Source organism: Silene latifolia, chromosome 8, assembly GCF_048544455.1.
Source record: "Silene latifolia isolate original U9 population chromosome 8, ASM4854445v1, whole genome shotgun sequence".
NCBI classification, from domain to species: Eukaryota; Viridiplantae; Streptophyta; class Magnoliopsida; order Caryophyllales; family Caryophyllaceae; genus Silene; species Silene latifolia.
The window spans coordinates 13951106-13963308 of NC_133533.1; the positions used below are offsets into that span (position 1 = coordinate 13951106).

The window sequence follows — 12203 nt, forward strand, 5'->3', positions numbered from 1 at the left end:
GGGAAGTTTAGTAGCTGGGTTGGCGTTACTACTCGGAGGCATGTTAGTTGCATAGTGGAAACGTGGGACCATGTGGATGATGTCACGAAGCAAGAAATTTTGGATAGTATCACGGTCAGTAATTGTCTTGGTTATCTGATAATTGACTTGATTATTCTATGCATAAAATAGTAAGGATAGTCAGTGCTCTAATATATTGTATTCATGATAATCAGTGCTCTAATATAATTTCCTTAAATAGACTAATTGACTTGGTTATCTGATGATTGTGGTTGCTGAGATGGCCTTGTCACGTGCTCTTCCCCATATCTCCCTTTCTAAACAATTATGCCAGGGGTTTGCTCTAGCTGCTTGAACCCTGCATGCAGTGAGATCATAGCATCACAGTGGACAGTATTGCTTATCTTAGTTGATTTAGATTATTAAATATTTGCAGTGATATGATCTGTTTCTGTGCAACAGTTGTTTGTCAGGTAATTTTTCATCTGGTGATACACAAGACTTGCTACATAGAGTATCATCTGCTTGCAGCTGAATTTTATGCTGAAATTATTAGAATGAGAGTTCAACTCTTGTCCTTAAGTTCATCTGTTTGCCCTTTTTTCTAAATATGTTATGTATGTGACAAAGTTCAACAGCTTAAGCACTGTTCTTGACAGTCAAAACTCCACATATGGATTTGGCTGATGAAGTATGCTCTGGTTGTTAGAGGTTGGTGGTACCGAATTACCCACGGGATATTAATTGGTTTATAAAGCTGATACTCCCTTGAGGAAGTTATCACACGTGATACAAAATTAGAGGTAAATCTATTATCACAGCTGTTATGTATGGTTGCGTATAGGTCACGTCAGACGAAAGACAACATAAGGATAACTTCTCCTTATTGTGTTTGTTGTTGGTGTCTTTGTTTACTTCATTTAGCTTAAATAGAGTAACTTGCCATCACATACTCGGTTTCATGACATCAAATTCATCATGGTAAGCTTGTACAGAGGTAGTCTGTTTGAGTTGCAGTAATTCAGACATAGGGTCTTCATGCATATTACCAAATTTTTGCTTGATGGCTTTCTCATACTCAGGCCAACATAGGCTTGGTGCCAAGCCAGAGCCTTTGTGTAGGGCGCTTTTGATATATAAATTACTAGGCTCTGGTGACAAACTTTGTCATTTGTGTAGGGCGCTTTCACCGTTATCGCATCGTTATTGATTGTGTCTCATAAAGGCTGGGAATTTATGGAGAAAGTGGAAATGCACCTTAGTCTGTAAGTGGCTATACGACGAAACAGGCGCAATACAGAGGACACCACCAACAAAAAAGTATGACTCAATAACACCTGAGGATTGGAATGTGTTTGTGGCATCTCACACTACTCAGGCATTTAAGGTAATATTCACTTATTAGGTTTGTTTAGTTTTTATCAAAAAAATATCGTAAGACATTTCCACTATATATAATTATTCTAACTACTTTATATGTTGTAAAATGTAAGGAAATAAGTGCAAACAACAAGAAGAATGCTTGTATGAATAGGACAAGGTTCGTTGGCTCTCGAGCAGGTTACCGTGGGATTGAAGTTAAAATCGTAAGTACATACACCTAGACATACCTTTATAATTTATATTTATTTAAATCTGGAGGTTTTACTATACTCTTGACAATCTTATTTTTTTTTTTGTAGAAGCAAGACTTTGCCAAAAATGGAGTGATATTGGAGGAAGTTGACCGGCACTTAACTTGGCTAAGGGGTCACACGCCTAATAATGGAGACCTGACCGAATATTACAAGGAAGTGGCTACGAAAATTGTAAGTTCTTCAATTTTTAAAACAAAAATTATTAATTTCTAGGAATTGACACAACTATATATGTATTTAAATAATATAATATTATGAATGGGTGTAGGAAGAACTAGAAAAAGAGGTGGAGGTAGGTACATTTAAGCCTAAGGGACGAGAAGATATACTAGCTAAGGCAATCGGCAAACCTGAACATAGTGGCCGTGTGCGAGGGGTTCCTGATGGCATATGCATAACTGAGTATTTTGGGAAGGCTCCTAAAAAGCCGCCGACAGAAGTAGAGAAAAGAGCCTTCGAGAAAAGAAACTCTATCGATCCACTAGCAGGGCTCGAGGCAAAACCAGTTACTTGGAGAATAATTAAGGTATATCTTTTATATTGTCACCTGATAGACTACTTAGACTATAGTTGAATCATGTTAAATTTGATGGATTTTGGTCTGTTGGTGCGTGCATCATCTAAATGTGCCGCATATTGAGCACTTACGGTCAGAATATGCCCTGACTTTTTGCATCATGTTGATGGGTAATGGGATTAATTCTACTGTCATTACTGGGTCTAGGGAGTTTTGTTGACGGGTTTTCGACCTTCACTTCCGCTACCTTTAGTATGTCTCTCCTTCTTTCTCACTAAATTGCTACTTTGTGGTGTTAAACTTTCAATGATAAGTAGATTCATTTAAGTGATGCCAAATCATTTGGAGTCTCTACCTTTGTATATATTACTGTATTTTTGTATATAATGATGCATAAAGATCACTACGAGTATTATCTCGATTTTGTATGTCCATGGTGTTGTAGTGGAGATTTCTATTACAGGCACAGTAACAGTAGTCTAGATGGATCCAATACAATCTATAAATATAGTGAAAACATGCTCCTACAAATAGCCAAGGAAAGGCTGTCACACTTCTGCAATTCAACTTTATCTTCGTGTTAAAAGAATTTGCTATTGTGTAATCCATGATGAAAATTGCGTCGAAAATTGTATTGAATGATTATGGAATTATTACTTTTATACCATAAAAAGATCTTAGAACATAAAATGAAGCATGAATTATGAACTGTATACTGTCATATAGTGTAATGTCAGGTTAACAAGTTGCACCATAGTTTTACAACCTGAAAATGATAGTACTATAGAAAGTATGAAGTTAATAAACTCAATTGCGTCTGCCACTGTGATTGTAACTCTCTTTGGCTTCACTTATTTTGGCATGTCACCGGTATGCAAAGACTTGTTTTTTGGGTGGCAGTCGATTTGCACCTGATCGGTTTGTGCAAAAAGACTTTTTTTTTTGGCCTGATCAAGCTTTGCATTCTCGTCATTTTTGCATCATGCTTTATTTTGGCCTGTTTTTGGTCAGAGTAGATATGACATATGTATATGGGTTTGGTTTTTGTTTTAGTGTCCTCGCCAGCCTGATGGGAGCGTATTATGCGGGTATTATATTTGTCGATATATGTTGGAGCTAGTCAAAGGAAGATATATTAATATTACCCCAAATGTATGTATTTTTTTTTTTCTTCATTTCAATTATTTTCATCGCTTTGCTTATTATAATCTCCATCTTATTAATTGCTTTACTTTACACGTCATATATATAGCGTATTAACTAAATTTTTGGATGTCCTATATATATAGTTCATGCTTAACGCCCCAAAGACATATACGGTTGAGCAAATCGACAAGGTGCGGAATATTTGGGCTGAATTCACACTCAATTTTAAGCCGAAAAGTAATGGTGGATGAAGCCGATTACAATTTCTTGATGTTCAATTATTTTTGCACTTATATTACATGCTACTAAGTAATAACGATTCAAGGATTTTTATTTATATTTTGCAAGTATGAAAGTACGTTTGTAGCCTATGCGCTATTACAAACATTAAACGATGTATATTTTTTCAAGGATTTGTCCTTGTTAATTCTAATAAAATTTGTTGCGTAAAATATGCTGGAGTTTCTGAATTTTAATGCAGGTTTAATTCTTATATGAGCTATATATACGATTCAAGCGTGTAGGAATTACGATGAAAAAGGAAATATAAAAAAAAAACACTTTTCAAAGAGAACGGTTAATTGTTAAACCTGTTCTATTTGAAATGGTAAAACAATGGCGCCAAATGGTATATCAAATAGCACGCCTTAACAAACAGGACGGTTGTATCATCCCCCGTTCTCTTTGAAAAGGTTCAACAATGGCGCCAAACACCTCTGCCAAAGAGAACGCCTTAACAAAGAGCCCGGTCCCCTTTTACACCCGTGCTGTTTGAAATATCAATGAAAGCGGTTCCCATTAGCAACCGTGCTATTTGAAATAACAATGAGCACGGGTTGACCATTTACCAACCGTTCTCATATGTCTAAGAGAACGCTTGGCCACAGGCCGGTTGAAAGGCGCATTTAGAACGGTGCTTGACCGTTCTCCTTAATGGTTATTGTAGTAGTGGATGTTTAAGCCTAATAGTTAAGGAATTAACTAAACATTAGTTCGGAGGTTTGAATTCCTATCCTAGCTGAGGAAGCAGATGTATTTTAATTAACTAACAAGAGACGGAGCAGATTTGATGTATTCGGCGAAATTTGGTAGGAGCAGTCAGCAAGTAACATGAAAACTGAGAAGTCGACTCTGAAGAAGCATTTGTGTGATCTTTTTTATTTATGTAGTAGTGTCGTATAAATCCTCAAAGCTTAAAAGGTGGTAGAGTGCATTAGATTGCATATTGTATTAATTTTTGCTGATTGACCAAAAAAAACTGCTACATGTTTTTTTTTTTTTTTTTTTTTTGCACGAAAAAAAAAACTAAAAAAGACCATACTTATCTTGGTTTTTCTTTGATTTGCGATAAAATATATTCATGTGGATCTTGTTTTATTCGTCTTTAGGAGTACATTTAAAATATCAAACTTTTATAATTTTTACAAATGTGTAACTAAAGATATTTATAAAGTAAAACTCGCGTTGAAAAACGTGAAAAAGTGATAAGTACCATTTGGAGTTGAATGAAGAGAATAATATATAATGTCTCAAAGCACAGCTAAACTAGTGTTATAGGATTATAGCTAATGATAATATGTTCACAAATTCTCATTTGTGACGGCCGATATTCGTCACAAGGTTGTGACGAGTCAAGTAAAACCCACCTGGGTAAATAAGACAAATCATTTGTGACTTCTTAAACACTTTAATTTTTGTCTTTACCCATGTGAATGATACTTGACCCGTCACAAGTGAGACATATTGTAATATGTGATAACTCAATATTTTATGTATTTTAAACTTATATTTTATCTCTTATTTAGTCGGAATAATAGTTTAAGTTAATATAATTCGCTCGTTTTTAAATAAAATAGAGTATTGGTTGTTTTATGTTAATTTTGTCGCTCTATATTATTTTCCGGAATTTGGTACTATTCTTTTTTTTTTTGGTGACGAGGGGTTTAATCCCCCCGGGTCCAGGCATTCCGGCATCACCACCTGGACCATGTAAACCACCCCAATTGGGGCCGCCGAGATAACCGCATGCAATTGCTCATCCGTGGGTTCGAACACGGGACCTCGCAATTCTTGCCTTTGCAAGCTTTGAGGTTACACAAGACTACCACTAGACTGCAAGCACTTGATTAATTTGGTACTATTCTTGGACGTTACTCCCTCCATTCAACTCTACTTTACATGTATTCCTTATTCGTCCATTCAACTCCACTTTACATGTTTCCTTTTTAGGCCAAGAAAATGACCATTTTATCATTATTCACACTCCATATTTACAAAAAATGTCATCTATACCCCCACACTAATCCACCATAAAACCCCACCTTTATATTTTTTTAACATTTTTAACCCCACTATTCTCTTTCCCTATGTACTTTTTATAGTTTTTTTAATCCGTTCATTAATACCCGTGTAAAAAGCAAATATGCGAAGTGGAATTGAACGGAGGGAGTATATTTTATAGGTACCAAATGGAGCAATAACAGAGAAAACTATGTGGGCCGACTAAAAGCGATCAAATGAAGCCCTCAAGTAAAACCGGATGATAACGTGTGCATGTGGCTTGCTCATTTGGGCTTGTAAACGTGGTCATGTACCCATTAGCTATTACTCTCTACTAGGGCTGGCAAGTCTGACCCGATTCGAATTGAAACCGATCAATTATGACCCAAACCGACCCGAGAATATTGCAACTCGAAACCGAAACCGACCAGACCCGACCCGATGATGGCCCGTAACCCGACATGACCCGATGACCAGTGACATGAAACCGACCCGACCCGACCCGATGACGACTCGTAACCCGACTTGACCCGATGATCAATGACCCGAACCCGACCCAGATCCGACCCGATACTGACCCGATTAAATTGATGAATCGACAATTATTAAGTTTAATATTGATCAAAATAAAAGTGATTTTGTAATTAGATTGTTATGTTTGACTTAATAATGAAGCAATTAAACCAAATAATGCTTAAAAACTAAATTTAATGGTCAAAAATTGAAGTAATATGATAAAGTAATCGGACCCGATAATGACCAGACCAAAACCCGACCCGACCCGACACATCATTTGACCCGAAATAACCCGACCCGATAATGACACATCTTGTGTAATATTTAATATGTCTTGTGATAGATTAAATATGAATAGTGAGTAATATTTTCACTAGGATTCGATTTACCTCCGACATGTGTAAGTTACTTGATTATATTCCATTTTAATTAGTTGTCAGAGTGTTTGTTAGGGAAAATTGAAGGATTTGACTTGTTATAGTCTTATTTGTTGTTGGTGATTGACTTTTGACCCTACCATTGGTGAGAACCAATTAGGCTGGGAGTGAGACCACCACGTTTAGACTAGTTGTCGACCTAAGTTGAACCCGAGAGGGAGAACCGAGGGAGGGTGTCTTCAATCTTGAGTTTGAAATCGACCCTCGAGAGAGGGAGTGGGATGACTTGGAAATCAACGCGGGTTTAATAACCTTGACCAATACTCGGGTATTTGGGTATTGAATTAGGGAGTCCGAGTCACGAACCCGGGAGGGAGGTGAGTTGGGGATACTAGTGTCCTATTATGAGCCCGGGAGGGAGTTAGTAGGCGAATTAGAAGCGCTTTCCCCCTTACACTTAACACACTTATGACTAATTAACGGATTTATGATAGTAATGAACATGTTGGTCGACAAAATCGAATCCTGGGTCTTTCTTTATTGTTTAGACGATTACTATTTCTATTACTTGCTTTATTACTTAGTTGTCTAGGTTAGTTGGTACTTTAGTTATTTAGTTTAAAATCAATTTATTGATTCGCGTGGCTAACTTATAATCTAAGACAAAACTAGTACTCAATAATTGATCTCCTTGTGGTTCGACCTCGACTACTCTTACTAGTTGAGAATTTGTTTGATTGGGTACGACGACCTCTACCCACTATCAATATGTTATATGAGAATCAGAGGTATGTGTTTCTTCGATTTTGTGAAGTAGCTGGGTTTATGTGACCATAACATTTAACCGCCCAGCCCACTTGTTGCCCGGCTCGACCTGCCTCCTATTTTGGGCGGGTTCCTTGTCTCCAAAGACAAGCCCGACCCGCCTGTTTGACCAGCCCTAGAGCTGGCAAATTGGCTATCGTCATTAGGCAATCCAATCCGTATTTTAACCCGAATTCAAACCAAATCGCTGACCCGTTAAGTTTTAACTGATTGAGCTTCGTGAAAGTGGCATTTTTTTATTAACTAGTTGGAAAGCCCGTGCGATGCACGGGGCTTCCATTAGGATTATGTGTAAAATAATATTCTAAGTTGATAAAAAAATTGTGATTGGTGCAAATGATAACCGATTAATTATTAGTGCCTTTAGCATAAAATTTTAGTCATCGATTAGTATAACATCAAGCGACATAGTTATAGTATATATGTAGCTAGCTTTTTCATTGTTACAGGCACAACCGATTTTTAATTAAATACAAAATGCTCTATCTATAAACATGGTGGAGTTTCCCAATATGAACCCTTAATAACGGAGACATGTATTTATGAGTTTTGCAAATTATTTTACAACTACGTAAAATTGAATGATGTTATCAAAAAAACAGCAGGTATCATAATTATATAATATAATTTTACCTTGATTATTTACAATTAAGAGTATTTGCTCCTTATAAACATCTCGCATAATCAAATCCAAACTGAATAACAATAGAATTAGTAGTCTTTAAACACATCAAAATATCTCTCATTCTATCACATATAATGCACGGGCACCTAATAGTATCATATGTGATAACATCAGTTAGTAGTTTATGTCATTTTTTAAAACGAAGTTAGTATAATAATGTTAGTTAGTAGTATATATTTCATGGCACCTGAAAACGTTATTGTACGTTAGCATGGTCTAGTAATAGAGAACTATTAAATTTAACAAAAATTCAAACTATGCTAAAAATAAGAGCAAACAAAATTTCGAGGGTAATTTAAATAAGAATAGATTAATCATCAGTTCTTATAACAAAAACGCAACGAAAGCGTTGTGGCATTTGGTATTTAACTATATCAGTTGTATGCTAACATTCAGATATATAGTTAGATTATAGAGTTACCATTCATATTATCTCAGCACCATCAGTTTTTAACCGAAATAGTCTTTGACTGCTTATCCTTAAAAACTTCGTGCAAAATATATAATACGACATCTTAATTTGGTAAGTTGTGAAAACTTCTTTGTAAACAACGTCCTTTTTGTGGCCTTGATACATTTGGTCTTTATCATCGATGTAGAACCTTAATCTCTCGATGACGTCGTTCTTGACGCTTCTAGATAAAGTTGGCCATTAATAAAAACTGGTTTTGGCAGATAAATTTCAACATGATTTAGTGACTGTCACTAACTATTGTTTATTGTCATGGCGCAGTATTAGAGCCAGCAAACAATGTCACGATACGAAAACACGACACGATTCCGACATAAAATTAACGGGTTTGGGTTAACATTTATGACCCATTTATGCAAGTGGGTCGACACGAACACGACAAGAGATTTAGTTGGGCTAGGTTTGGGCTGAGCACTCTATACACGAATCCTACACGAATAACCTATTTACTAAATTAATCCCAACTTTTCTTGATCCTCACATAAATATACTTATACTTTCCAAATATTGACATGACACGAAATTAATAGGTTAGAGTTTAGGCTTGATTACCCATTAATATAACTGGATCGATAAGAACATGACACGATATTTAATTGAGTCGGGTTTGGGTTAAAGAGTTCGAGACCGTTTAAATGTGACACCTGAAACCAACACGACCTGATCTTTTTGTCACATCTACGTAGCATGGCCTCAACGAATATTGTCAATGCTTAAGAACGAAAGGAATCTTTGTATCCGAGTAAGTCATTACTATCCCAAGATTACTATCCTCGGGTTCAGTACCTTTTTCCGACTTTGGAACCGTGAGTATTTTCCCTTCTACTATGAATTTTCAGGACGATTGATAATAAGACAGATCACGGAAGATAATCCTCTTATGGAATTAATGTTTTTCAACAACATAACCGGCATACCACACTTAGTATAGCATACCATTATGAGTTATATTAAAAATTCATCATGTATTACTCCCTTCCCTTCTTAAACAGCATCCATTTTAATTCTGAGAGCTTGCCTGGAATCCATGGAATAATCAGTGGTAAATTTTAATTGGGTGATAATTACCGGGGAAGTTAATTACTTGGGTAATGAGTTCATTGATGATAGGTTTGGCATAAGGGTAATAATTACTGAGTAGATGTTTTACTCCCTTTGTGGACATGGGCCACCTGCGCGTTGATTTCGAGGCGGCGGCACTTCTCCCACGGAACCTTAGTTTTCCAAAGCACGTCATGGGCCGTTATCGATTTGTGAGGCATTGAAACCGGTGAATGGTTGAATAAGCCTGCATTTGTAGAGTCGCCACCAATTTATTGTGGAAAAATTGAAAACCGTTCGAATACTCGTGCCACCTAAAGACACAAAGTAATGACATGAACATTAAGAACTCGTTACCCTTAGCATTCCATGTCTAGAATGACTTTCGAGATGCCAATGGACACGGATGTCCAGAGATAACTGGAGTAAGGGGTGAAATTACGTATTAGGAAGCTCTTTAATTCGAACACCTAATCTCGCCCGCCTCAATATCAGCCTCTACTATTGACTAGGAAAATTAATCATATTTGATATGTCGTCGATGTAATGCATGCAATGCAACAAACATAGATTAATCCTAGCATGTGAAATTTGACTATGTCGTGTGGACGCGGGCCCACGGGGGTCGCTCAGGAGGAAAAGCGAGCAAGCTTTGCATTTGTGGAGTCGCCACCAATTTATTGTGGAAAATTGGAAACCGTTCGAATACCTCGTGTCATGTCAAGACACAAAGTAGTGACATGAACACCAAGAACTCGTTACCCTTAGCATTCTATGTCTAGAATGACTCTCGTGGATGCCAATGAACACGGATATTCACAGAGATCTTGAGTAAGGGATGAGGGTACGTATTAGGAAGCTCTTTTGATCGAACACCTAATCCCGCCCGCCTCGATAGCGGCCTCTACTAATGATTAGGGAAAATCGTCTATACTCGATATGTTGAAGGTTATATGCATGCAATGCAACATCCATTAGATTTATCCTAGCATGTGAATTAGACTAAATCGGTGAAACACGTAGTTTAACATGCAATTAGGTCGAAGCAGGAATTTAATGTTGATTACATGTGAGAGCAAACAAATAAACAATAAAGAATAAAGAATAAAATACAATAATGAAAATTACAATAATTACAATGGGTTAATTGATTTACGTCGAAAATACACTTAAAACGGATGATTTTAGAAAATAAAAGAAAATAAATGAACAAACAGATTATTAGGTGATAATACGATTAATAGTTAATTAAATACGTAAACTAATAACTAGGTCAAAGCAGAACGGAGTCCGAGACAAATCAACCGGAACAAAGCGCACGCACAGGCGCGTCCTTTGGAAGAGGCGCGCGATTCGTCTGCGTCTGTTTCTGGTTGAGTTCTCGGGCATAAAGCGAACCGCATATTGTTAATGTTCGTGGGTAAAGTAATGATCGATTAATGATATTTGACTCGGATGGAAGTGGTTTAATAGATTATTTACATGTGATTGGGTCATAAAAACAGTAAAACGTGGGATAAAACTAATCAGGACGAAATAAATACAAGATTAGTGAATCAAATAAACTAATTAGGTTAATTAGGTTATTAATGAAGAACTAATGATGACGATGATGATAAATAACAGATGAAAATATACAAAGATGGATCTTAGAGACTCAATATTGATGAATGGAACCCCTAAAAATCGGAATTGATTTTAATGACAAAAATCCGCAAATATGAATTATAAGGGATTTAAGTCGGGAATTAATAGATGAATTAATTAATAATGATTTACATGTTAAATTATTATGCTAGAAATTATCGTGTTAATGAAATATGAACAATAAAAGACGAAACAAAACAAACAGAGGAACAAAAGAGGAAAGAAGAAGAAAGGAAGCAGGAACTGCGGCAGCCTCGGGAAGAGGCGCAGCAGATGTTGCTTCTCTTCGAAGAGGCGCAGCAGTTGCTGCGTCCTTTCTCGACGTTTGTCTCCTGTTAATCCGTAAAAAGGGTTTGAAACAAGGTTCTATAAATCGGTTTTAAATGTGTTTTCGACGTAAATCTTACAATAATGATTACAAAAATAAAGAACAATAATAAAAGAAGGGATTTACACTCTCAGACTTACATGTTTGACGAAACGAGATTAACTAAGTTGACGTTTAGTGTTGCTCGACTCGAATGTACGACGAAAGTGCCCTCTAAGAGGAATTAAACAGATTGATTAGGTTGATTGATGTGGAGTTGGTCAAATTGGTCGGTCATGCAAAACGAGGCTAGTACTCAGAAGGATCCGAGTTTACGTGGTCGAAAGTTCAAGCACGTAGACGCTAAAAAGCAATAGCGTGGTCTAGAATGCAAAGGGAGAAGAGAAGGGCGGACACTCGCGTGAGAAATATGAGGGACGAAGGTCCCTATTTATACTAATCACACGAAGGAATTCGGGTTTCGGTAAAACTTTGGAAGTAAATCTCGAAAAGATTTGAAAATACGCAGAAAGAAGCTGGGGAAGAGGCGCAGCACCTGCTGCGTCCTTTCCCCAAGGGTTTCCTCCTGCGGAAGAAAGATTTCCGCGTTTCTTTTATGGAATTGCGGTTTGATCTCAATTTCCTTAATATTTATAAAATATTTCCGGGATATAATTTGCCAAAGAGATTAAAAGATTGAAAATATGGAATAGAAACATCCGGAACATTCCAGAATATTCTGACTCGGCATTT

At 36.7% G+C, this 12203-nt stretch overlaps 1 long non-coding RNA gene across 1 annotated transcript; it reads left to right on the plus strand.

The window, feature by feature from the left end:
- The first annotated feature begins 3166 nt into the window (after positions 1-3166).
- On the plus strand, positions 3167-3752 carry LOC141594146 (uncharacterized). The gene is made up of 2 exons (XR_012522021.1): positions 3167-3306; positions 3444-3752. It is a non-coding gene; the product is annotated as an uncharacterized LOC141594146 (long non-coding RNA).
- Positions 3753-12203: the final 8451 nt, after the last annotated feature.